This window comes from Pelophylax lessonae, assembly GCF_965119305.1.
Source record: "Pelophylax lessonae genome assembly, chromosome: 2".
NCBI classification, from domain to species: domain Eukaryota; kingdom Metazoa; phylum Chordata; class Amphibia; order Anura; family Ranidae; genus Pelophylax; species Pelophylax lessonae.
The window spans coordinates 188,170,790-188,197,321 of record NC_138769.1 but is presented as its reverse complement, the minus strand read 5'-3'; positions in this window follow the sequence as shown (position 1 = coordinate 188,197,321).

Here is a 26,532-nt window from a genome sequence, read left to right as displayed (position 1 = left end):
GAGGCTGGAGAGAGCGTCTTTGCATAAGGGTGCGTCTAGAGAGATCCTGATAGAAAAACAAGCGGGCTCCATCAAATTCAAAGAAAGGGCGTCTGCGCATCTTCTGCATGATCTGCTCCTTAATAACATAATGGTGGAGTTTACAAATGATGTCCCTGGGATTGTCAGCGTCTTGCGATGGCGGACGGAGCGCCCGGTGGGCCCTGTCGATCTCCATAGGGGCCGCCGCAGGCAAATCCAGGATCTCCCGGAAGATATCCTGTAAGGTGGGAACAATGTCTTTGGCAGCAGTTGCCTCCGGCATCCCTCTGATCCTGATATTAGATCTGCGGCTGCGGTTCTCCTGATCATCCATTTGGCAAAGGAGAGCCTCAATGCGCTGATCCTGTGCCCTAAACCGCTCCTGGAACTGTGTCAGCACAGGAAGGGAGTCTTCAACCTTCTGCTCCAGGGATTCCATCCGGGAACCCAAATGGGCTGTGTCGGCCTTCAGCTGCTCAATGTCCTGCTTGAAGGCCGTCTCCACCCGGCTAGCAAAGCGGTCAAGATCAGCCTTAGTCGGGAGGGCCCAAATGTGCTGGCGCAGATCCCTATCCCCAAGGAGATCAGGAACGTCAGAGCCCCGGTCAGGGGAAGCGGAGGATCCCGGGGAGGGTGGGGGTGCAGTGTCACTCACCAGCACGGGCGAAGGGATAGGAGACGCTTCGGGTTGGGAGCAGCCATCAGCCGTAGGAGCAGTGGCTTCCCGCGAGTCGCGGTCCGGCGCCATCTTGGAGGGGCCTGCACGCTGGCCCCGATCCTCCGTAAAAAAGGAGCTGATGGAGGTCTTGGACGATCTCGCCGAGCCCCGAGGCTGGGACTGGGCCCTCCTGCGTTGTGACATGGGGGTTCAGGAGAAGTTGGAGCAGGCTGTTCGTCCGGTTTAAGGCTATAAAAGCTGCGGGCTGCGGGAGCCGAAGAGCAGTGCGTCCTCACTCGGTCATGTCCAAGCCAAGCCCCGTCTCGCCAGTATTCTGAGTTGTCCAGAGAGGACTCCGTGCCAACACCGGTCATACCTTCAGATCATATCCTGCCTGCCATCCGCACCAACTTAATCTCTCCTCCTTGGGGAACAGATCTAGGCTGCCCAACCTGATGCTCCCACAGAGAGACCTGATGGCAAATGTTTTGTACCTGAGGGGTTGTGCATCAGACTGTTGCACACGTACCACGCTTCTAAGACTGCCGGTCATCCTGGTAAGAACCAGATGTCCTGGGCTATTTCCCATTCGTTTTGATGGCCATCTCTCTGCACTGATGTTGCTGCGTATGTGGCTGCTTGTTCGGTCTGTTCCCAGAAGAAATCTCCTTGGCACCTTCCCCTGGGCCTACTGCATTCCATTCCCAATGGGGAGCATCCCTAGTCTCCCCTGGCCATGGATTTTGTGAAACTTCCAGCGTCTCAAGGTTACACGGGTGTCCTCATGGTTGTTGACCGGTTCGCCAAAATGTGCTACTTGTTCTGTTTAAGCGGCTGCTTCCCGCTCGGGAGCTTGTCTCTGTGTTTGCCAAGGAGGTCTTCCCTTTACACGGGTTGCCTAAGGAGATTGTCTTGGACCGTGGGAGCCAGTTTGTCTCCAGATTCAAGCGCGCCTTTTGCTCCCAGTTAGGTATTCGACTCTCCTTCTCCTCGGCCTAATATTCACAGTCCAGTGGTGCCGCTGAGCATTCCAACCAGGCTCTGGGGAAATTTCTTTGCTACTATATATATCTGACCATCAGGACAATTAGGTTGATCTGCTACCCTGGGTGGTGTTTGCCAGGAACTCTGCCATCAACTAATCTTCCGAAATGTCTCCATTCATGTCCAATTATGGGTTCTGACCCGCTGTGTTGCCCGAGTCTCTCGCCTCAGGACATTCCGGCTGTGGAGGATCATCTTTGTGCTCTCCATTACTCTTAGGTGCAGATTCAAGAGTCTTTAAGGGTCTCTGCACAGCGTCAGAAGCTCCAGGCAGACCGGAGATGTTTATCAGCTCCTTTGTACCAGGTCAGAAAGAGGGTGTGGTTGTCGACCCGTAATCTCAACCTCAGGGTGCCCACTCAAAAACTGGCACCCCTTTTCGCATCCTGCTGGCCTATGCCTCCTGAATCTGGTGGCCTATGCCCTTGGTCTTTCCCCTGGCATGCGTATCTCCAATGTCTTTCACGTGTCACTTTTGAAGCCACTGGTTTGCAATCTCTATATTTCTTTACTTCCTTACCCTTGTCCCATTCCTGTGGGCAATCATGAGGAGTATGAGGTTAGCAGCATCTTGGATTCTTGTCTGTTCCAAGGCCAGGTTCAATACCTGGTGCACTGGAAGGGTTTTGGTCCTGAGGAGCGCTCCTGGGTTCCCTCTGCTAATGTTATTGCTCCCGCCTTTCTCCGTGCTTTCCATGCTCACTTTTCCCAGAAACCGTTTTTTGCTCCGCGGAGGAGGGGCCGTTGAGGGGAGGGTACTGTCAAGGTCTTACCTTGCCCTCCTGTTGGCAGCCATCTTTGACATGTGCAGACTGCTGCCTCTTATAAACACCGATTGCATCATCACTTGCCTGCTGCCTGGGTGTCGCACAGTGGTGATGCTGCACACCTGATTATATCTATCACCTGATGGGTTGCAGTGCTTGCCCTTGCGTTTGTGCTCCAAGGTGCATCTCTGCTAGCAGTCTTCTGTTCTCTGCATTCCACCGTGTATGACCTGGCTTGGCTGATTACTCTCCTGGCTCTCGACTCCGCATTGCAAACAACCTTGCATCGGCAGACGACCCCACATCGGTAGACTACCCGCTTCTGGACTCGACCCCAGCTTGGATGACTACCCGCTTCTGGACTTGACCTCGGCTTGTTCCTGCTCTCACTTCCTCGGTCACGCTGTGCGTTTTTTGTTGTTTGCTCCACCCTGGCACCCTGACAGCAGTATATAGCAGTCTTGTGACTTCTATCAGTGTCTGGCCGAGCACTGGTTAAAGCTTGTAGGAGGAGTTTTCATCCTCTCATGACTGTCCTATGAGGCTGCATGACCCCTAACTTTCTATCTGGACAGTGCTGGCTGGCCCTGTTCTGATCACATGCACTCTCCCAAAAAAAAACTCTCTAGCAATACACACCAAACTGAGTATGTGCAGAGTGCCTCCAAGGCTCTGTACCATCAGGAGATGGATTGAGGACTGTGGTAGAAGGGGAGGACCAGAGAAGACAGGATCAAACAGCCTTTTTACACAATGCAGACGATCAACCCCTTAGGTTCCACAGTAAGTATAACAAGCACGCATTACTGCATATACAGACTGATTTTACTGTTGTTGGTTTGGTAACACTTTAATGCATTCTCTGCATTAAGGTCAAAAACCTTCCTCAGCATGTTCCTCCCCTTCCCTAACACTTGCCTGAGTTCTGTATCAATCCAGCATTGTGCACACCTGCAGGTGTTCTCTCCTCTCTCCCTTCTCTCATGGGCTTTGCTGACAACAGCAGAAGCCAGTGGCTCTAGTTGCTGTCAGTGAAACCTTGTGAGGATGGAGTGGGTGTGGGGCTGAGCCACGCTGTGTTTGTCTATGGATGCACAGCCCACACACACACACGGAGGGCAACCATTGGGGGACTCCAGAAGAGGCAGTAAGGGACCACTTTGTGCAATTCTCTTACACAAAGCAGGTAAGTGTAACTTCTTTTTTTATTTTAATTTTAAAAAATAAAGGTTTACCATCACTTTAACTCAGTAATTTATATCCAGCCTTAGCATTGTGCAGTGCTAGCTCTCCCCTTTCTCCTTTCTCAGTCCTGCTGTGCCGAGCACTACAGTGAGCTAATATAAATACAGTTTAAACCAGCTAGAATTTAAAAAATACAGAATGGCAGCAACACTTTTTGACAAATGCACAACAGAAGAGTGATCTTTTATTATCTGCACAGAGTACACATTCAAGAACCTGCACTGACTTGTGAAGATAACTTGGCCCAAAAGTTACTCTCTTGAGAAAAGAATCCTCAGGCAGTAAAATGCAATTGCAAAGATGAAGCTGTTACATGCAGAAAGTAAACAAACTTTGCTGGTTACTCAGACAGACTGTGCAGACACATGGACTTTACCAGCATATAAAAAATCTTAGATAACAAATGTATTTGTCCCTAGAAAACCTCTAGATGTAAAATGAAGGTGCAGAGATATTTACTAGTAGCTCCATGCTAATAGAAATTTCTCAATATGGACACCTGTTCATTTTGCTAAAAGCTGAATCTGAAGCTGAATACTGTATGTTCGATCTGTGGGTAAATGCCATATATATACAAGTGTTGAATGAAAACTAACACCTCCATTAGGGTCAATTCACTAATATTTATTGCAGGCGTTATAAGTGCCACAAGACCTATTTGCATAAATGATTGCATGCAGCCAGTTCATGAATAAAATATCAAATGTGAGAGAAATAACAACAAAGCTTCACTAACCCATTTGTTATCCCCAATGTATGTCAAACATTGCCAGCAATGAGGGGTTTACACACACTCATGGGGTTTTACAGGTTTTTCATGTTTTTGTCTGACAAGATTCCACACACAATGGGAAAATGTTCTTACCCTACAGCTCCTGCACCCATGCCATGTTTCCTGGGCTCCACGCTCTCATCAGAGGACCTAGGAATGGCATAGGGTGTTCTGCCAGGTAGAGGTAAGGAGTACCAGTGAAAGTCCAATGTCTACTCTTCCCTCACCTTGTAAGAACCTTGAAGTAACACCTAACTATTTAATCACCACAAAAACAACAACATTTGAGCCTCTTCTTGTCCCCAAATACAGGTGTCTGGGGCAAGAATATGCTGATTGTAATATACTTGTTACATATCACCATGTACGCTGGAGTGAGAGCAATCATGCTAGGCCTATTATTCATGGTTAAAGTGGTTGTTAAGCCTACAATCTCCTCTGTTGTATTAAATGATGTGCCCCGTGTATGTGTTTTTGTAAAAATAAGCCAATGTATATCTTAATTTATAGCGCTGATCGGTCCTCACGTAACCGCCTGCCGCTCTCCTCTCCAGATCTGATAGCTACATTGGGAGGGGCTACGAATCCCCCACTGATGTCAGTCAGGAGAAGAGGGGAGAAGGAGAGAGGCGGACGTTCGCGTGAGCGCTGAGCGTCGCAATGAAATAAGGTATACAGCGGCTTATATGTACAAAAACACACACACTGGGGCACATTTTTTAACAGAACAGAGGATATTGTAGGCATAAGACACAGCTTTGATAGCAGCAGGAGGGGAGAGCCGGGGAGCAGATTGGAGCTTACAGGCAGGGAGGGGAGGGAGGGGAGGGAGAGGAGGACAGAGGAGAGCTGCGGATGACGGAGGCACGTAAGCTGTCCACGGTGTCAGGGCTCAGCAGCCATGATAAACCGTGGTCAGTTTACAAAGGGGAGGGCAGAACCAGGCAGCATCAGCCAGGTATTTTAGATTTTACAGGAGGCCAAATTACACAGCACAAGCACTGTGATGGATACCATGCTTAAAGGAACAGGATCAATATATATTTTTTTTAGGGTTACAACCACTTTAACTCTAAACTGATGACCTGTAGGGGCTTTTAATTTGAAAAATATATTTATATACAGTATATACACTGCCTGGCCAAAAAAAAAAGTGGCCACCAAAAAAAAAAGGGTCACACATTTTAATATTTCATTGGTTTTGATTACGGCACGCATTCATTGTGGCATTTTTTCGATAAGCTTCTGCAATGTCACAAGATTTATTTCCATCCAGTGTTGCATTATTTTTCACCAAGATCTTGTATTGATGATGGGAGAGTCGGACCACTTTGCAAAGCCTTCTCCAACACATCACAAACATTCTCAATGGGATTAAGTTCTGGACTCTGTGGTGGCCAATCCATGTGTGAAAATGATGTCTCATGCTCCCTGAACTAATCTTTCACAATTTGAGCCTGATGAATCCTGCCATTGTCATCTTGGAATATGCCCGTGCCATCAGGGAAGAAAAAATCCATTGATGGAATAACCTGGTCATTCAGTATATTTAGGGAGTTAGCTGACCTCATTCTTTGGGCACATGCAGTAACTATCCAATAGGATATTTATTGCATGCTTAGTTTAGTTAATTGTTTAGTTAATTCCAGGTGGCGACTTTTTTTTGCCAGGCAGTGTATATATATGTGTGACAACTTGGGGGTTGTTTAGATCAGGGTTTCTCAACTCCGGTCCTCAGGGCACACTAAAAGGCCAGATTTTAAGTATTGCCTTGGGAAGATGCAGACTAGAATACTGCAGTCACTGAGCAGCAAATTTCAATTTTCTTGCAAACCTGGCCTGTTAGTGTGCCCTGAGGACCGGAGTTGAGAAACACTGGTTTAGATTAAATGTAGAGCATAACAGTGAGTTCAGTCCACTTCAGCAAGTCTGTTTAACGGCTTGGTGGCCCACTTTTATTAAAAAGACCAGAAAAGTTCATAAAAGATAAAAGTTTCCCATGCAGGGGGTTTCCACCATTACTGTAATTTGCACACTGGAATATTTCAGCCTCCTGGCTAACTCTCTTGCCACATGACTGCTTTAGGCTTCAAGCCCAGGCCTTCGGTCTCATCCACACACACAGTTCCTTAATCTCAAGCTTTCAGATAGCTTATTCTGGATCAGCTCCTTGCTGCTCTGTCACAGACTAAATCTGCCTCATGCAGACATGTACGCTCTGGCTGCCCTATGCATACTCTCTGACTCCTGCAGAGGGATTGGAGTCCTCCTGACTCCTGTCATGGACTTGCAATAGTGTTTGGCAGCTTACCTGTTCCTTCATGTCTGTATTAGAGGCCAGACTTCACTTCAGGTTCCTTTTTATCATCTCTCCTTCCTGTTCCTGCCCCACCCCAGGTCATCACAGGAAGTCTATATTAACCAGTGCACTGCAGGTCTGCTTTGCTGTTCAACAGTGTTTGTTTCTTGTTTCCTGTCTGCCGTGTGCTTGATCTACCTTTCTGTGTACCGACTTTGGCTTGTCTCTGACCATTCCTGTTTGCCTGTTACCCTGACCTTTGGCCTGTCCCTTGGTTACCCTCGTCTGCCTGTTACCCCAACCTCAGCTTACCCATCACCATTCCGTGTGTCCTGAGTGGCTGCTTCCCTTCTCTCCCTACGGAGCGTGACCCAGGGGACCCCAGGGGCCGTGACCTGGGCCCAACTGCAGCCAAGTCCATCCTCACCACTAGAGGCTCTAGTGAACACCTGCTGGGTCTTAGACTCCGCACCCTGGGGAATCTTGGGCTCACATTCCGGTCCATCCGCAGCAGTCTGCTATCGGCTTCACTACCTTGCGCTGCACCCCTGCCTCCAACAGGGTGCAGTTGTCACCTGGCCACAGGTAACCTGAAAGTTTGAACAGCCATGAACCCGGCTGACGTGCCGCTCCCCCCAGATGATCCATTACAGAGCTTAGTTCACAGACTCGAGACGCAAGAAGCTAATCAGACTCAGGTGATGCGATTCCTACAGGATCTGGCTTCCCGCTTTGAACAGCTTCAGACCTCGTTGGGAACCCCGAATCCGCAACCCCAAGAGCAACCAGTGGCTGGGCCTGTCGTGCCAGTCACAGACTCGCATTTGCTGCAACTACCTCCTCCAATCCATTTTTCTGGAGACTCCAAGGCCTGCAGGGGGTTTCTTAGCCAATGTACCATCCATTTTGAGCTTCAGCCGCAAAACTTCCTGTCAGATCGGGCAAAGGTAGCCTATATTATTTCCCTCCTTTCTGGTGAAGCTCTACCCTGGGCTGCCCCCCTATGTGCGCCAGTACCTGGAAGTTATGTCATGACATCACTTCCGGGTTTTCACATGGAGACCTGATCAGAGCCGAATGCAGCTTTGATCAGGTCTTTGGGGGCGGTGTACGCTTGTTGCCCGGGTCTCCCGGTGGGATGGGAGACCTAGGCGAGCCACGGAAGGTGGCGGGAGGGGGGGCAACCCCTCCCACTCCTTGTAATGACAGCCGAGCGGCTTCTCAGCCATATCGGTTGTCATTACAAGACAGCCAACCGCCGGTACCGGAGTGATGCCTCTAGCTGCAGGTATCACTCCGGTACAAGCATTTTCCAACATATTGGCAATATCGGTCACCTTGGTGGCCGATTCCGATATATCAGGGAAAGTGCAGATCGGCCCTCAATACATCGGCTTTGCCGATAATCGGTCGATCCCTAACAGAGTCCAGAAGTGCGCTTAGTTTTTAAAAACCACAGTAGGATTGTATCCCTAAGGTAAACTGCCTCATTAAAACTGCCATGCTTTACAGCATATCATTGTTTTTTGCACTATATTAATAAAGACTCTAATCTTTCTAAAATATACTTGGCATACGTATAAAGTACAGTTTTATTTTACTATAAATTCTGAGAGCTGTAAAATACTTTTTATGTATGTATTGAGGAAAAGAATTCTTGAAGACAAAAATCAGTCTCTTCACTATAATATTGAGTCTGCCTTTCAAAATGTCTAAATAAACACTCTACCACATGACATCTAGGCTTCCCAGAATAACATGCAGCAGGACTGGTCATATAGCTGAACTGTTTTGCCACTGCCAGAACAAACTGAGAAATGAATTTGGAATCTGAGTTGAACAAATGTTCACATATCTCCAACAGTCCGTTTAATTAGAGAACTGGTCTCTAGGTTTAAATGGCAGTCAGGAGAAGTTTTTGATACAGTATTGCTGTTCTATTCCGTACAAAGAAATTGTATTGTACAATAATTTGAACATGGATAATATGATCTGCATTAGCCATAGATATAAAATAAATGTGATAATTTTAAAATATCTTTCAAAAGACAAAAAAATCTTGGTACTCCAGTCTGAGAGAGATTCTCCTCACAGTTTTACCAGTTAAAGCCAAACTCTGGGCATATTAAAAATAATAAAAAATTATCATTCCTCATCCCTAATTTTAGTCACTTCCACATCAGGCCAATTCTGGCACTGCGCTCCTACATGTAAAAATCCTAATTTTTTTGCTAGAAAATTACGCAGAACCCCCAAACATTAAATATATATTTTAGTAGAGACCCTAGGGAATAAAATGGAGATCATTGCAACTTTTTATGTCATACGGTATTTGTGCAGCAATTTTTCAATTTTTCAATTTTTTTTGGAAAAAAAAAACTGTTTTTAATTAAAAAAAAACAAAACAAAACACTAAAGTTAGCCTATTTTTTTTAACAAATGTGAAAGATGATGCTACGCCGAGTAAATAGATACCTAACATGTTATGCTATAAAATTGAGCACACTTGTGGAATGGCGCCAAACTTCGGTGCTTAAAAATCTCCATAGGCAACTTTTTAAAATGTTTTACAGGTTAGCAGTTTAGGGTTACAGAAGAGGACTTGGACTAGAATTGTTGCTCTCACTCAAACGTTTGCGGCGATACCTCACATGTATGGATTGAACGCCATTTACATATGTGGCCGCAAAGTATGTTTGCGTTCTCTTCTGCGTGCGAGCACGCGGGAACGGAGGCACTTTAATTTTTTTTTATTGTTTATTTTATTTTTATTTTTTTCATTTTTACACTTTCCCTTGATTTTTTTTTTTTTGATCACTTTTATTCCTATTACAAGGAATGTAAACATTCCTTGTAATAGGGATAGCGCATGACAGGTCCTCAACAAGACAACAAAAAACAGTGCAGCGCAATTTCATATATCTTCAAAAACTGCTAAAAAATTGCTCATATAAATGCAAGATAGTCCATCATAGAGAGTCCGTATGTGTAAAGAAAAACTGCTGTGACAGGCAAATCTTAAACAATGACATCAGGCACCCAGGTGTAGGACCGACTTGAAGCCATGCAAAGAACGCACAAATGGTGTGTAAACTCCCATCACCACAGGTATCACTGCCTCTCACCTCCACAGAGCGACCATAGAGGGACTAAGTGCTTATAAGTATTCAGAAGAAAATACTCCTCCTTTCTCTCTCTATTGGATCCAATGTGTTCGATGTAAGTAACACTCCACCATAAACATGTATAGGGAAACAATAAGGGAGATCTAAGTGCTCTCTGTTAACGTAGTACACACTTTATTCATATGGTAAAATATTGCACTCACATGATAGTAAGATAGTCAAAGCATCTCACATAGCGATAATCGTAGAAAATGGAGCGAGGGCTGTGGCAATTTTGTTTATGCCATAAGGATAATGGCAATTATTTAATAAGTTCAGCCCCATTGGATTTTCCTATCGGAGGTATATTTTTTTATCTATTTGCATTTTGCAATAGTATATTCGGAGTGTTCTTCCCATATCAAGAGGACTCAGGGAGTTGTTAAAGCTTCCAGATGCTCCGATCTGTATGGTAATGACGCCCTATGTTATTTAATTCCTGACCGGAAGGAGAACTGGCGGTTGCATGGTAACGGCTTCCGCTGTTTACATATGGGCGGAGTTAGGGATATATATGCTGGCCTGATTAGTGGTTGTCCCCGCCCCGCTGAAGAAGTCCCGCCCATGGACGCAACGCGTACGGGGGGACGCCGCATGACCCGCCAGCTATCCCGGAAGTAAGGAGGAGATCAGCAGGGAGACGCCGACCTCGCTCCATTTTCTACAATTATTGCTATGTGAGATGCTTTGACTATCTTACTATCATGTGAGTGCAATATTTTACCATATGAATAAAGTGTGTACTACGTTAACAGAGAGCACTTTGATCTCCCTTATTGTTTCCCTATACATGTATATGGTGGAGTGTTACTTACATCGAACACATTGGATCCAATAGAGAGAGAAAGGAGGAGTATTTTCTTCTGAATACTTATAAGCGCTTAGACCCTGTAGGGTCGCTCTGTGGAGGTGAGAGGCAGTGATACCTGTGGTGATGGGAGTTTATACACCATTTGCGCGTTCTTTGCATGGCTTCAAGTCGGTCCTACACCTGGGTGACTGATGTCATTGTTTAAGATTTGCCTGTCACAGCAGTTTTTCTTTACACATATGGACTCTCTATGATGGACTATCTTGCACTTATATGAGCAATTTTTTAGCAGTTTTTGAAGATATATGAAATTGCGCTGCACTGTTTTTTGTTATATTGATCTGGAAGGAGACTTAGATTGCCTTTTAGTGTTCAGCTGCCATTTTCATTTATATTTATTATCTTCAGTTCAGCGCTGAATATCCTATTATTATTGAGGTCCTCAACAAGACCTCAGGTCTCTCCTACAGGCTTGAAATAAAAGATTAAAAAGATTTAAAAAATGATCCTGGCTATCCAGCCAAGATCACGGCAGTATTCACAACTGCAAGGCAGGGCGTGACGTCATAATGTCGTGCCCGGGCCTCCGAGAGTAATAGAGACTACCGAAGACCATCGGGTCCACCGTATTCTCTATGGTTTACTTCCACCGCCGGCTGATTCCTTCTCCAGCTCGCCGATCAGACGGGCGAGCTGGTAGAAGCACAGGAGGGAGGCACATCCATCAATGGCCACATCCTTTTTGGATGAGGCCACGTGAACATTGATTGCAGTAAAGGTGTGAAGATCTTGTTGAGAAGGACTGCAACAAAATGCAGAATGGCTTAGGTGGAAAGCTTGTCACAATTGGAACTCTTGTGAAAAGATCAAGGGACTGCGGAATAAGGGGGAGGGCAATTTAAATTATTTTTAAAGTGCTCAGAGTTAAGCTTTAAAGGAACCCTATTGTGAGAGAAACATATATGTTGTTGCAAATACCTATCTTTCCTTTTCAAATAGCTGTCATGCCAACCCTCTGGCTTGAAAGATTGGAGTTTTTGATCTTCAATAGGAATTTAAGTCTGCTCATAGCACTAGCTAAATGCATCTGTAAGGTCTCCTACACTTGCTCAAAGAACTGATGTTCCTTCAATGCCAAATGGTCTAATACTGCTAACAAAGGCAAAAAATGTTCCCATGCAGACCCTTTAAAGCATCATTGTGGCAAATTAAACATTACCTGGCAGCTGAAAATGATCCTGCAAGCAGGCATCAATGCCAGGTGTTCAACTGCTAAAGACACCATGCTACTGGGGTTCACAGGCACCCCTCTGCCATTTGGAGCCTTCCTTTGATGCTCCTCCCAGCAAAAGATCCAAGGTGGTTGAATTACTGAGAGACCTACCGAAGAAATCAAGTTATCACCAACATGCTCTCTGGAATGCACACTGAAAAAAGAGATGACAGTCATGCCCAACAACTTGTTTCACCTACTTACTAAAGTGGAGGACTCTGAAAATAGGCTGGATATGCATGATATAGCCATCAAGAAGCAATCCAACAAACAGCAAATGCTCATCAATTTGCACTATATGAAATTGAAGATCAAAAGACGGAGGTGCATTAATGTCTTGATCAGGGGGTTTTCTGAGGAACCAGGCCATGATGGTCTCCAGAACACACTCAGAGGGGTTTTGATTATGCTACTGGGTAATATGGTTACTACTGCACTTGGACAGAGTCCGTCGGGCATTACCCACATGTAATTTGTCTTTAGATACACAAAGAGATGTTATTTGACCATTTTATTACTACTATGAGAAAGAAGCAGAATTTTGCAAAATGAGAGAGATGCAAACTTTGATAGTGCCACTATCTCCATTTTCCTTAGCCCAACTAGGGAGACTGGCATCCAGCAAGATGGGATGCCTGCTACTGAACAAGCTCCAAGCTGCTAACATCCCCTATTGATAAGGATTCCCTGCATGACTGACTACACAAAAAGTTGGTCACTCATCACTGCTTCATTTCCCTGGAAGGTCTAGAGAACTTCTGTTTGAACCTAGGCATTGAAGTCACCTTCGCTACATTGGCAGTACCTGCTGAAAGAAAAAGGCAGGACTATGGAATGCAATTGGTGAGATTAACATAGTTTTCTGCTCTTATTTATTTTAGCACATTCCTTTTCTCAAATTCAAACCTGATTATAGACACAGACTTATACCATGGTTCCGATATAATGTCTATTGGTAGTGCTATATTGTATAACTCCAATGAGTTGTGTGTTGTGAACATCAGGACATCTGTTTTGAAAACCCCTTTTCTGCTTATAAGCTGTTTGTTCTCTGTTATTCCCTCACTGCTGACCGGGATGTTAACAGTCAGATGGCAAGCAAAGGCTTCCACCTGTAATACCTTTGGAAACAGATAAGCTTGTGATATACAGTATAATGGGAGGCAGCTCAACATTTTTGGCAAAAGGCACCAGATACTTAGAGAATTACACCATCTTCTTCTTTAATATTGCATTTATTCAGGAAATGCAATTAACTCACTACTATTTAACTCACAAGAACAAAGTCAAGGTTGTCACCATAGGGGTGCATGGAAATACTCCTTTTATGCTCTCAGATAAGATTGCTGATAATATTGGGCGGTAGCTTTTTTATTTAGATCTCCATAGGCGAAATCAAGGCGACTAAAATAGAATACGAGAGACATAGCGGAAGAGAGTAAAAAGAACCCCAAGAAATTCTTTAAGTATATAAACAGTAAGAAAGCGAGGCCAGAATACATTGGCCCAATAAAAGATGACAAAGGAAATATGGCCACTGAGGACAGAGATAAGGCGGAAGTGTTAAATCATTTCTTCTCTTCAGTCTTCACAAAAGAATCGGGGGGCTACACTAACCCAGCTTGTAATGCTAAACTAAATAATACACCTCAGGAAATACCGCCATGGCTAACAGAGGATAGACTTAGAACTAAACTAGAGAAACTTAACATAAATAAATCACCGGGACCGGATGGCTTGCACCCGAGGGTTCTTAAAGAGCTCAGCCAGGTGATTGCCAGGCCATTATTTTTAAGGATAGTCTACAGACAGGTATGGTGCCAGCTGATTGGAAAAAAGCCAACGTGGTACCAATATTTAAAAAAGGGCCGAGATATATCCCGGGTAACTATCACCGGTCAGCCTAACATCAGTAGTCTGCAAGATTTTGGAGGGGATGTTAAGGGACCACATACAATACTTTAGAAATGAAAACGGTATTATTAGTAGTAATCAGCATGGATTCATGAAAAATCGTTCTTGCCAAACCAATCTTTTAACCTTCTACGATGAAGTGAGCTGCCACCTAGATAAAGGTAAGTCTATGGATGTGGTGTATCTGGACTTTGACACCGTTCCCCACAAACGCTTACTGTACAAACTAAGGAAGGTAGGTATGGACTATAGGGTGAGTACCTGGATAGAGAACTGGCTCCAGGGGAGAGGGTGGTGATTAATGGAGAGTACTCGGTTTGGGCAGGTGTGGAAAGTGGGGTCCCCCAAGGTTCTGTCCTGGGGCCTATCCTGTTTAATTTATTCATAAATGATCTAGAGGAGGGGATATCTAGTACAATCTCAGTATTTGCGGACGATACTAAACTTAGCATGCCAATATCGTCTATGCAGGATGTGGAAACCTTACAAGCGGACCTGAACAAAATAATGGGGTGGGCAACTACATGGCAGATGAGGTTTAAAAGATATTGACTTATTCAAACTAGACAGAAACATGATGTTAAAACAGCATTTCCGTGACACGCTCATCTCTGAATTCTCAAAACGCACAACAAGCAAAATCCCATTAATTTCAAAGGCCCCTGTTCACATTTGAGCGTTTGTCACCTGAAGCAAAACTTTGTTAGATGTCAATTAGTGATCGACCAATACCGTTTTTTTACCGCCGATACCGATACCGATTTTTTGGTCATCGGATATCGGTATCGGCCGATATTGGCCGAAATTTTTGGACATTAAAATTTTTTTTTTTTTTAAATATATACAGGTACTGTGGTGAAACCTCTCCTCTGCACTTAAAAGCATTCAAAACGCCAAGTTTGGCTGTTTTGAATGCTGTAAGTTTTTGAGTTTGGCACCGCTAGTACCCGGAAGTGATGTCATGACATCATTTCAAGGTAATCGGTGGCGCCAAATTCAAAGAAATGGAGACCCGGTCAGACAGCGGCGGTGAAGGTAGGATGCCCGGGTCTCCCGGTGGGACAGGAGGCCCGGGCGAGCCGCGGAAGGCAGCTGGGGGGGGGGACGTCCCCTCCCGCTCCTTGGAATGACAGCCGAGCGGCTTCTAAGCCACATTGGTTGTCATTACAAGACAGCCGACCGTCGGCTATGGACACCGGTACCAGGGTGATGCCTCTAGCTGCAGGCATCACCCCGGTACATGCACTTTCCCTTAATATCGGCAATATCGGTAAATCAAAAGGCCGATTCCGATATATTGGGGGAAAGTGCATGTCTGCCCTCGATATATCGGCTTTGCCGATAATCGGTCGATCTCTAATGTCAATGCTTGCCTCCAAACACCTGCAAAAAACGCCAGAAAAACGCCTGAAAAAAGCCCAAAGAAATGACTGAAAACGATATGCTCAGGTGTGAATGGAGCCAAAGACTCCTGATAAACTAGCACAGTCAATTTACCACTGAGAATAAAAGTTACTTTATTATACCTGGATAATTCCACAATATAGAGAGTTTTATTAAAACTACCAGACATGATGTCACACACACCAGCAAGCAAATACAGTGGGGAAAATAAATATTTGATCCCCTGCAGATTTTGTAAGTTTGCCCACCTACAAAGAAAAAAAGAGTCCATAGTTATTATCATAGGTATATTTTAAGTGATAAAGACAGAATATAAACTAAAAATTCAGAAAAAAAACACATGATACAAATGTTATAAATTAAGTTGCAGCTCAGTGAGTAAAATTTGGTGGAGAAACCCTTGTTGGCAAGCACAGAGGTAAGACGTTTCATGTAGTTAGTGACCAGGCTTGCACACATCTCAGGAGGGATTTTGGTCCACTCTTCTTTACAGATCTCCTCTAAATCCTTAAGATTTCTTGGCTGTCACTTGGCAACTCCAAAGTCGCATGAAAAGTCACACTAGTGGAAATGTAGCTTTATTCTACGTTTCCACTATTGCGATTTGGAGTGTGACTTTAAAGCGGGTTTGATCCAATGGTACATTCTCTGGATCAAAGTCGCATCAAAAATTGCATAAAACTAGTGCAGTCACCTTTTCATAGTCAAATAGATGAGAATGGGTGCCATTGATTAGTCGCACTAGTGGAAACATAGACTTAGTGTGGTTGCCTGTACTATGATCATTGTAGACTGAGCTGAGACCCCAGAGCGCTTCCAGCTACACTGACAGTCGCCCCCCTGTGTCCAGCTTCTTTCTCCTATGGTAGTCTTCATTCAAAGCCCAGCACAGCTATACTGTATATGTGCCTCTCCCCCGTGTCCTGTGTGAATTATTTCTTCATTTTCTCATGAATTAGGATGTACAATGCATCCTTACGGATGGGAGAACACTGGGCGGGAACCTACGATCAGCTCCTCCCATCCTGTATACGCCCACTGGCTACACAGGAACAATGTCCCTGTTGTAAACACAGCAGATCGTTGTTCTCTCAGGGATCAACACAGAAAGCCTGTGTTCCTCCTATTTAGGAACACAGGTCTCTGTGTTGATTTAAAAAGCCCATCCCCTACAGTTAGAAAACACCACCTAGACTCACATTCAACCCTTTTATCGCCTCTAGGTTAACCCCTTCCCTGACAGTGTCATTATTACATTAACAGTGCATATTTTAAACACTGATTACTGTAGTAATGTCACTGGTCCCCCCAAAAGTATCAGAAATGTCAGTTAGCGGTCCGATCTGTCTGCCACAATGCCCCAGTCCCGCTAAAAATCGCAGATCACTGTCATTACTAGTAAAAAGAAAAATTAAATAAAAATGACATAAATCTCTCCCCTAGTTTATAGACGCAATAACTTTTGCGCAAACCAATCAAAATACGCCTATTGGGATTTTTTTTACCAAAAAAATATGTAGCAGAAAACAAATTGGCCTAAAATGATGACAAAATTTGATTTTATTTTTTTTTTTTTTATTGGGAATGTTATATAGCAGAAAGTAAAAAATATATATATATATTTTTTTCAGAATTGTCGCCCTTCTTTAGGGTTGAGCGAACACCTAGATGTCCGTGTTCGACGGGTTCGGCCGAACTTTAAAAAAAAGTCCGGGTCCGTGTCCCGGACTTTTACCGAACTTTTCCCGGACACCGAACCCCATTGAAGTCAATGGGGACCCGAACTTTAAGGCACTAAAATGGCTCTAAAACACCAAAGGAAAGGGCTAGAGTGCTGCAAATGGCAGCAAAACGTAATTAAGAGCATGGCAAGTGCTCTGCAAACAAATGTGGATAGGGAAATAACTTAAAACAACAAAAAAAAACAGAAAAATAAAACAATGTTCTTCTTCATCTCTGAAGGACGAGGCCCATATGGAGTAGGAGGGAGGTTAAGGTGGTGGTGGATGTGGCGGTGACATAGGCGTGCGCACAGGGTGTGCTGGGTGTGCCTGGGCACACCCTAATCACCTAGGGCACATAGCATTGCCAGTGAGGAGATGGGAAAGATCTCCCTGGGACCTGCTCTGCTCTATTTCTCCTTGCCTACAGGTACATGGCCCCGATACATTACTCTCCCTGCTGGCAAACACATGCATGTGTATTTCAACTTTGGGGTGCACACCTTAATGCAATAGGCTGCGCACACCTATGGGCGGTGTAGGTGGAAGCGGCGGTGGAGGAGGACCAGGGCCGGATTAACAGCATCATGGGCTTGGTGCTGAGGATTTTGAAGGGCCTTAGGGCCGTGCCTTGCCATGCACCCAGAGGAGGAAGGGTGCAGCCATGCATGCCTAATTCAACATGGGATGCTGTCTCTGAAGCCCATAAACACATCCATGCATCGCCAACTGTCCCTCCTTGTCCGGCCTTCACGCTGTGTGGGGAGGTTCTGAGGGTGCTGCCTGGGGAAGCGAGCATAGAAGCCAGACTTCTGTGTTTACAAGTGACAGAAGAGCGGTAACAGTGAATATGGCCAACCCGGGGCCTATATAAAAGGTAGGGGCCTGGAGCTGCAGCTCCAATAGCCCCTACATTAATCTGGCCCTGAGGAGGAGGACGAGGTAGCCAACACTGCTTCTTTTCACAAATTTTAAATGAGGGTACACCCCAAAAGAGTGAGAAAGAGCAAAAATGGAACAATGGGTGGGTAAGGTCGGTATCCATTGCTATTCTGCATAAGGTACGGAAAAGTCCCGTGGGATCCATGCCTGGTTCATTTTAATGAACGTGAGCTTGTCCACATTGTCTCTGGACAGGCGGCTGCGCTTGTCTGTTATAACGCCCCCAGCCGTGCTAAATACCCGTTCAGATAATACACTGGCTGCAGGGCACGCCAGCACCTCCAAGGCGTAAAGGGCAAGCTCAGGCCATGTGCCCAATTTGGAGACCCAGAAGTTGAAGGGGGCAGACCCGTCATTCACTACATGTAGGCGTGTGCACACATACTGCTCCACCATGTTGGTAAAATGCTGCCTCCTGCTAAGACGTTCCATCTGAGCTGCTGGTGCTGCTGTTTGTTGTGGCGTGCTGACAAAGCTTTTCCACATTTCGGCCATGCTAACCCTGCCTTCTGAGGTGCTGGCGGTGCCCTGGTTGCGTTGGCGACCTCCTCCTCCTCCTCCTCTGCCTTGTGCTTCCACTGTGGCCCCGCTGTCAGATGGGAATGCCAGCAGCATGGCGTCTACCAGCGTGCGCTTGTACTCGCGCATCTTGCGATCGCGCTCCAGTGAGTGAATTAAGGACGGTACGTTGTCCTTGTAACGGGGATCCAGCAGCGTGGCCACCCAGTAATCAGCACAAGTTAGAATGTGGGCAACTCGGCGGTCGTTGTGGAGACACTGCAGCATGTAATCGCTCATGTGTGCCAGGCTGCCCAGAGGCAACGAAAGGCTGTCCTCTGTGGGAGGTGTATGGTCCGTGTCCTCTGTATCCCCCCAGCCACGCACCAGTGATGGCCATGAGCTGGCCTGGGTGCCACCCTGCTGTGAACATGGTTCCATCTCCTCCTCCAGCTCCTCCTCCTCCTCATCCTCCTCATCCTCCAGAACTGTGCCCCTGCTGGACAATTGCGTCCCTGGCGTTTGCGTGTGCAGGAACCCACCCTCGGAGCCCCTTGCGAATGACTGCCCTGAAAGCCTTGGAAATGTTACCTCTTCATCCTCCTCCTCCTCCTCATCCTGTGCCACATCCTCTTCCATCATCGCCCGAATTGTTTTTTCAAGGAGGCATAGAAGTGGGATAGTTAAGCTGAGAACGGCGTCATTGCCACTGGCCATGTTGGTGGAGTACTCAAAACAGCGCAACAAGGCACACAGGTCTCGCATGGAGGCCCAGTTAAATTAAATAGCGGAATAGAAAATATGATCCAAAAAAAGTGTATGTATATCACACGTACACAACCACACTAGGCCCCAATTACTATTGTTTGTACCCCTAAAAGGCTAGATGAGGAGTAGGGGGAGTATGGAACAGGCAGCACCCTCAAACCTTCAGAAGTATGAGATGAACCCCAACAACTTGGAAAGGTGGATCTCTCTCACACGTACCGACACAGACTATCCCGCAATTCAATTGATCCTCAAAGGTTTTTATTGAATAGCGGAATAGGAAATATGATCAAAAAAAGTGTATGTATCTCGCACGTACACAACCACACTAGGCCCCAATTACTATTGTTTGTACCCCTAAAAGGCTAGATGAGGAGTAGGGGGGGTATGGAACAGGCAGCACCCTCAAACCTTCAGAAGTATGAGATGAACCCCAACAACTTGGAAAGGTGGATCTCTCTCACACGTACCGACACAGACTATCCCGCAATTCAATTGATCCTCAAAGGTTTTTATTGAATAGCGGAATAGGAAATATGATCAAAAAAAGTGTATGTATCTCGCACGTACACAACCACACTAGGCCCCAATTACTATTGTTTGTACCCCTAAAAGGCTAGATGAGGAGTAGGGGGGGTATGGAACAGGCAGCACCCTCAAACCTTCAGAAGTATGAGATGAACCCCAACAACTTGGAAAGGTGGATCTCTCTCACACGTACCGACACAGACTATCCCGCAATTCAATTGATCCTCAAAGGTTTTTATTGAATAGCGGAATAGGAAATATGATCAAAAAAAGTGTATGTATCTCGCACGTACACAACCACACTAGGCCCCAATTACTATTGTTTGTACCCCTAAAAGGCTAGATGAGGAGTAGGGGGGGTATGGAACAGGCAGCACCCTCAAACCTTCAGAAGTATGAGATGAACCCCAACAACTTGGAAAGGTGGATCTCTCTCACACGTACCGACACAGACTATCCCGCAATTCAATTGATCCTCAAAGGTTTTTATTGAATAGCGGAATAGGAAATATGATCAAAAAAAGTGTATGTATCTCGCACGTACACAACCACACTAGGCCCCAATTACTATTGTTTGTACCCCTAAAAGGCTAGATGAGGAGTAGGGGGGGTATGGAACAGGCAGCACCCTCAAACCTTCAGAAGTATGAGATGAACCCCAACAACTTGGAAAGGTGGATCTCTCTCACACGTACCGACACAGACTATCCCGCAATTCAATTGATCCTCAAAGGTTTTTATTGAATAGCGGAATAGGAAATATGATCAAAAAAAGTGTATGTATCTCGCACGTACACAACCACACTAGGCCCCAATTACTATTGTTTGTACCCCTAAAAGGCTAGATGAGGAGTAGGGGGGGTATGGAACAGGCAGCACCCTCAAACCTTCAGAAGTATGAGATGAACCCCAACAACTTGGAAAGGTGGATCTCTCTCACACGTACCGACACAGACTATCCCGCAATTCAATTGATCCTCAAAGGTTTTTATTGAATAGCGGAATAGGAAATATGATCAAAAAAAGTGTATGTATCTCGCACGTACACAACCACACTAGGCCCCAATTACTATTGTTTGTACCCCTAAAAGGCTAGATGAGGAGTAGGGGGGGTATGGAACAGGCAGCACCCTCAAACCTTCAGAAGTATGAGATGAACCCCAACAACTTGGAAAGGTGGATCTCTCTCACACGTACCGACACAGACTATCCCGCAATTCAATTGATCCTCAAAGGTTTTTATTGAATAGCGGAATAGGAAATATGATCAAAAAAAGTGTATGTATCTCGCACGTACACAACCACACTAGGCCCCAATTACTATTGTTTGTACCCCTAAAAGGCTAGATGAGGAGTAGGGGGGGTATGGAACAGGCAGCACCCTCAAACCTTCAGAAGTATGAGATGAACCCCAACAACTTGGAAAGGTGGATCTCTCTCACACGTACCAACACAGACTATCCCCCAATTTAACTGATCCCCAAAGGTTTTTGATTAAATAGCGGAATAGAAAATATGATCCCAAAAAAGTGTATGTATATCACACGTACACAACCACACTAGGCCCCAATTACTATTGTTTGTACCCCTAAAAGGCTAGGAGTAGGGGGAGTATGGAACAGGCAGCACCCTCAAACCTTCAGAAGTATGAGATGAACCCCAACAACTTGGAAAGGTGGATCTCTCTCACACGTACCAACACAGACTATCCCCCAATTTAACTGATCCCCAAAGGTTTTTGATTAAATAGCGGAATAGAAAATATGATCCCAAAAAAGTGTATGTATATCACACGTACACAACCACACTAGGCCCCAATTACTATTGTTTGTACCCCTAAAAGGCTAGGAGTAGGGGGAGTATGGAACAGGCAGCACCCTCAAACCTTCAGAAGTATGAGATGAACCCCAACAACTTGGAAAGGTGGATCTCTCTCACACGTACCAACACAGACTATCCCCCAATTTAACTGATCCCCAAAGGTTTTTGATTAAATAGCGGAATAGAAAATATGATCCCAAAAAAGTGTATGTATATCACACGTACACAACCACACTAGGCCCCAATTACTATTGTTTGTACCCCTAAAAGGCTAGGAGTAGGGGGAGTATGGAACAGGCAGCACCCTCAAACCTTCAGAAGTATGAGATGAACCTCAACAACTTGGAAAGGTGGATCTCTCTCACACGTACCAACACAGACTATCCCCCAATTTAACTGATCCCCAAAGGTTTTTGATTAAATAGCGGAATAGAAAATATGATCCCAAAAAAGTGTATGTATATCACACGTACACAACCACACTAGGCCCCAATTACTATTGTTTGTACCCCTAAAAGGCTAGGAGTAGGGGGAGTATGGAACAGGCAGCACCCTCAAACCTTCAGAAGTATGAGATGAACCCCAACAACTTGGAAAGGTGGATCTCTCTCACACGTACCAACACAGACTATCCCCCAATTTAACTGATCCCCAAAGGTTTTTGATTAAATAGCGGAATAGAAAATATGATCCCAAAAAAGTGTATGTATATCACACGTACACAACCACACTAGGCCCCAATTACTATTGTTTGTACCCCTAAAAGGCTAGGAGTAGGGGGAGTATGGAACAGGCAGCACCCTCAAACCTTCAGAAGTATGAGATGAACCCCAACAACTTGGAAAGGTGGATCTCTCTCACACGTACCAACACAGACTATCCCCCAATTTAACTGATCCCCAAAGGTTTTTGATTAAATAGCGGAATAGAAAATATGATCCCAAAAAAGTGTATGTATATCACACGTACACAACCACACTAGGCCCCAATTACTATTGTTTGTACCCCTAAAAGGCTAGGAGTAGGGGGAGTATGGAACAGGCAGCACCCTCAAACCTTCAGAAGTATGAGATGAACCTCAACAACTTGGAAAGGTGGATCTCTCTCACACGTACCAACACAGACTATCCCCCAATTTAACTGATCCCCAAAGGTTTTTGATTAAATAGCGGAATAGAAAATATGATCCCAAAAAAGTGTATGTATATCACACGTACACAACCACACTAGGCCCCAATTACTATTGTTTGTACCCCTAAAAGGCTAGGAGTAGGGGGGAGTATGTAACAGGCAGCACCCTCAAACCTTCAGAAGTATGAGATGAACCCCAACAACTTGGAAAGGTGGATCTCTCTCACACGTACCAACACAGACTATCCCCCAATTTAACTGATCCCCAAAGGTTTTTGATTAAATAGCGGAATAGAAAATATGATCCCAAAAAAGTGTATGTATATCACACGTACACAACCACACTAGGCCCCAATTACTATTGTTTGTACCCCTAAAAGGCTAGGAGTAGGGGGAGTATGGAACAGGCAGCACCCTCAAACCTTCAGAAGTATGAGATGAACCTCAACAACTTGGAAAGGTGGATCTCTCTCACACGTACCAACACAGACTATCCCCCAATTTAACTGATCCCCAAAGGTTTTTGATTAAATAGCGGAATAGAAAATATGATCCCAAAAAAGTGTATGTATATCACACGTACACAACCACACTAGGCCCCAATTACTATTGTTTGTACCCCTAAAAGGCTAGGAGTAGGGGGAGTATGGAACAGGCAGCACCCTCAAACCTTCAGAAGTATGAGATGAACCCCAACAACTTGGAAAGGTGGATCTCTCTCACACGTACCAACACAGACTATCCCCCAATTTAACTGATCCCCAAAGGTTTTTGATTAAATAGCGGAATAGAAAATATGATCCCAAAACAGTGTATGTATATCACACGTACACAACCACACTAGGCCCCAATTACTATTGTTTGTACCCCTAAAAGGCTAGGAGTAGGGGGAGTATGGAACAGGCAGCACCCTCAAACCTTCAGAAGTATGAGATGAACCCCAACAACTTGGAAAGGTGGATCTCTCTCACACGTACCAACACAGACTATCCCCCAATTTAACTGATCCCCAGAGGTTTTTGATTAAATAGCGGAATAGAAAATATGATCCCAAAAAAGTGTATGTATATCACACGTACACAACCACACTAGGCCCCAATTACTATTGTTTGTACCCCTAAAAGGCTAGGAGTAGGGGGAGTATGGAACAGGCAGCACCCTCAAACCTTCAGAAGTATGAGATGAACCCCAACAACTTGGAAAGGTGGATCTCTCTCACACGTACCAACACAGACTATCCCCCAATTTAACTGATCCCCAGAGGTTTTTGATTAAATAGCGGAATAGAAAATATGATCCCAAAAAAGTGTATGTATATCACACGTACACAACCACACTAGGCCCCAATTACTATTGTTTGTACCCCTAAAAGGCTAGGAGTAGGGGGAGTATGGAACAGGCAGCACCCTCAAACCTTCAGAAGTATGAGATGAACCCCAACAACTTGGAAAGGTGGATCTCTCTCACACGTACCAACACAGACTATCCCCCAATTTAACTGATCCCCAAAGGTTTTTGATTAAATAGCGGAATAGAAAATATGATCCCAAAAAAGTGTATGTATATCACACGTACACAACCACACTAGGCCCCAATTACTATTGTTTGTACCCCTAAAAGGCTAGATGAGGAGTAGGGGGAGTATGGAACAGGCAGCACCCTCAAACCTTCAGTATGAGATTGTGTTCACTGTACCCCACAAAGATTGAGTTCACTGCACCCCACAATGATTGTGTTCACTGCACCCCACAAAGATTGTGTTCACTGCACCTCACAAAGATTGTGTTCACTGTACCCCCCAAAGATTGTGTTCACTGCACCCCACAAAGATTCTGTTCACTGTACCCCACAAAGATTGTGTTCACTGCACCCCAAAAAGATTGTGTTCACTGCACCCCAAAAAGGATGTTGTTCACTGCACCCCAAAAAGGATGTTGTTCACTCCACCCCAAAAAGATTGTGTTCACTGCACCCCACAAAGATTGTGTTCACTGCACCCCAAAAAGATTGTGTTCACTGCACCCCAAAAATGATTTTGTTCACTGCACCCCAAAAAGGATTTTGTTCACTGCACCCCAAAAAGGATGTTGTTCACTCCACCCCAAAAAGATTGTGTTCACTGCACCCCAAAAAGATTGTGTTCACTGCACCCCACAAAGGATTTTGTTCACTGCACCCCAAAAAGATTGTGTTCACTGCACCCCAAAAAGGATGTTGTTCACTGCACCCCAAAAAGGATTTTGTTCACTGCACCCCAAAAAGATTGTGTTCACTGCACCCCACAAAGGATTTTGTTCACTGCACCCCACAAAGATTGTGTTCACTGCACACCAAAAAGGATTGTGTTCACTGCACCCCAAAAAGATTTTGTTCACTGCACCCCAAAAAGATTGTGTTCACTGCAGCCCAAAAAGATTGTGTTCACTGCAGCCCAAAAAGATTGTGTTCACTGCAGCCCAAAAAGATTGTGTTCACTGCAGCCCAAAAAGATTGTGTTCACTGCAGCCCAAAAAGATTGTGTTCACTGCAGCTCACACACAGAAAAATGGATGTGGATCACTGACACCTGCCTATCTCCAATCCCACACCACACAGCAATATCGATTGTAGTTTGTAGAACACAGTTTCCCTAAAATTCAGCAGACTCTGTCCCTAACAGGATTGAGAAGAGATCGTAGATCAGGATTGAGTGCAGACCCCACCCCCCACACAGCAATATCGATTGTAGTTTGTAGAAGACACTGACCCTATATAATTCAGCAGACTCTATCCCTAAAATGCCTACAACTCGCCCTGCCTAAACACTCCGACCTGTCCCTCAATTCTATCCGGACACAAATGGTTTTTTCCTGCCTATCTTTCCCTAATCAGCAGCCAGCACGTTGATGTGTGCTCTGTCCCTGAATCTAAGCAGCATAATGACGCCGCTGCGGCTGCCTCGAACTTATAAAGACTTGGTCACATGCTTCAGACAGCCAATCACAGCTACTGAGACATTTGCAGGCATGGCTGGGATGGCTTAAGGCACACCAGTTAAACGATTGTTGATTGGCTGTTGAAAGCCCGCCATGAAAAGAGCGCCAAAGCATGCAAAACCCGGAAATAAAACGACCGAACACGGATTTTTACCCGAACATACAGTAAAGTGTCCGTGTCCGTGTTCGGGTACAAAAAATCCAATTATTCGGTACGAACACGAATAATACAGTCCGTGTTCGCTCAACACTACCCTTCTTTTGTTTATAGCGCAAAAAATAATGCATGAAATACCACCAAAAGAAATCTCTATATGTGGGGGAAAAAAAGGACATACATTTGATTTGGGTACAGCATCGCACAACCGTGGAATTGTCAGTTAAAATGATGCAATGCTGAATCGCAAAAAAAAGCCTGGTCATTTAGGGGGAAAATCCTTCCGGTCCAGAAGTGGATAATACAATGCGCAACATCGCCGCAACCTTTAATTCAATATACTCAAAATATGCAACACAATATAACAATAAAAAAGGCACTGCAAACGTAAAATATGCTTTATATAAGATAAACAAGCCCAAGTGACAAAGTGTTTGACAAATAAAGATTAGTTCATCCTGCGTCAGTAAACTCTTCTCCAGAAACTTCAGTCTTTCCATCATAAATAAAAAATGCTCCAGTGCTCAAATAAAGATTAATGCATCCTGAAACAGTTCTAAATAAACTCTTCTAAAAAAAGTTCCATCGCTCCATCATGAATAAAAAGTGCTCCAGTTCT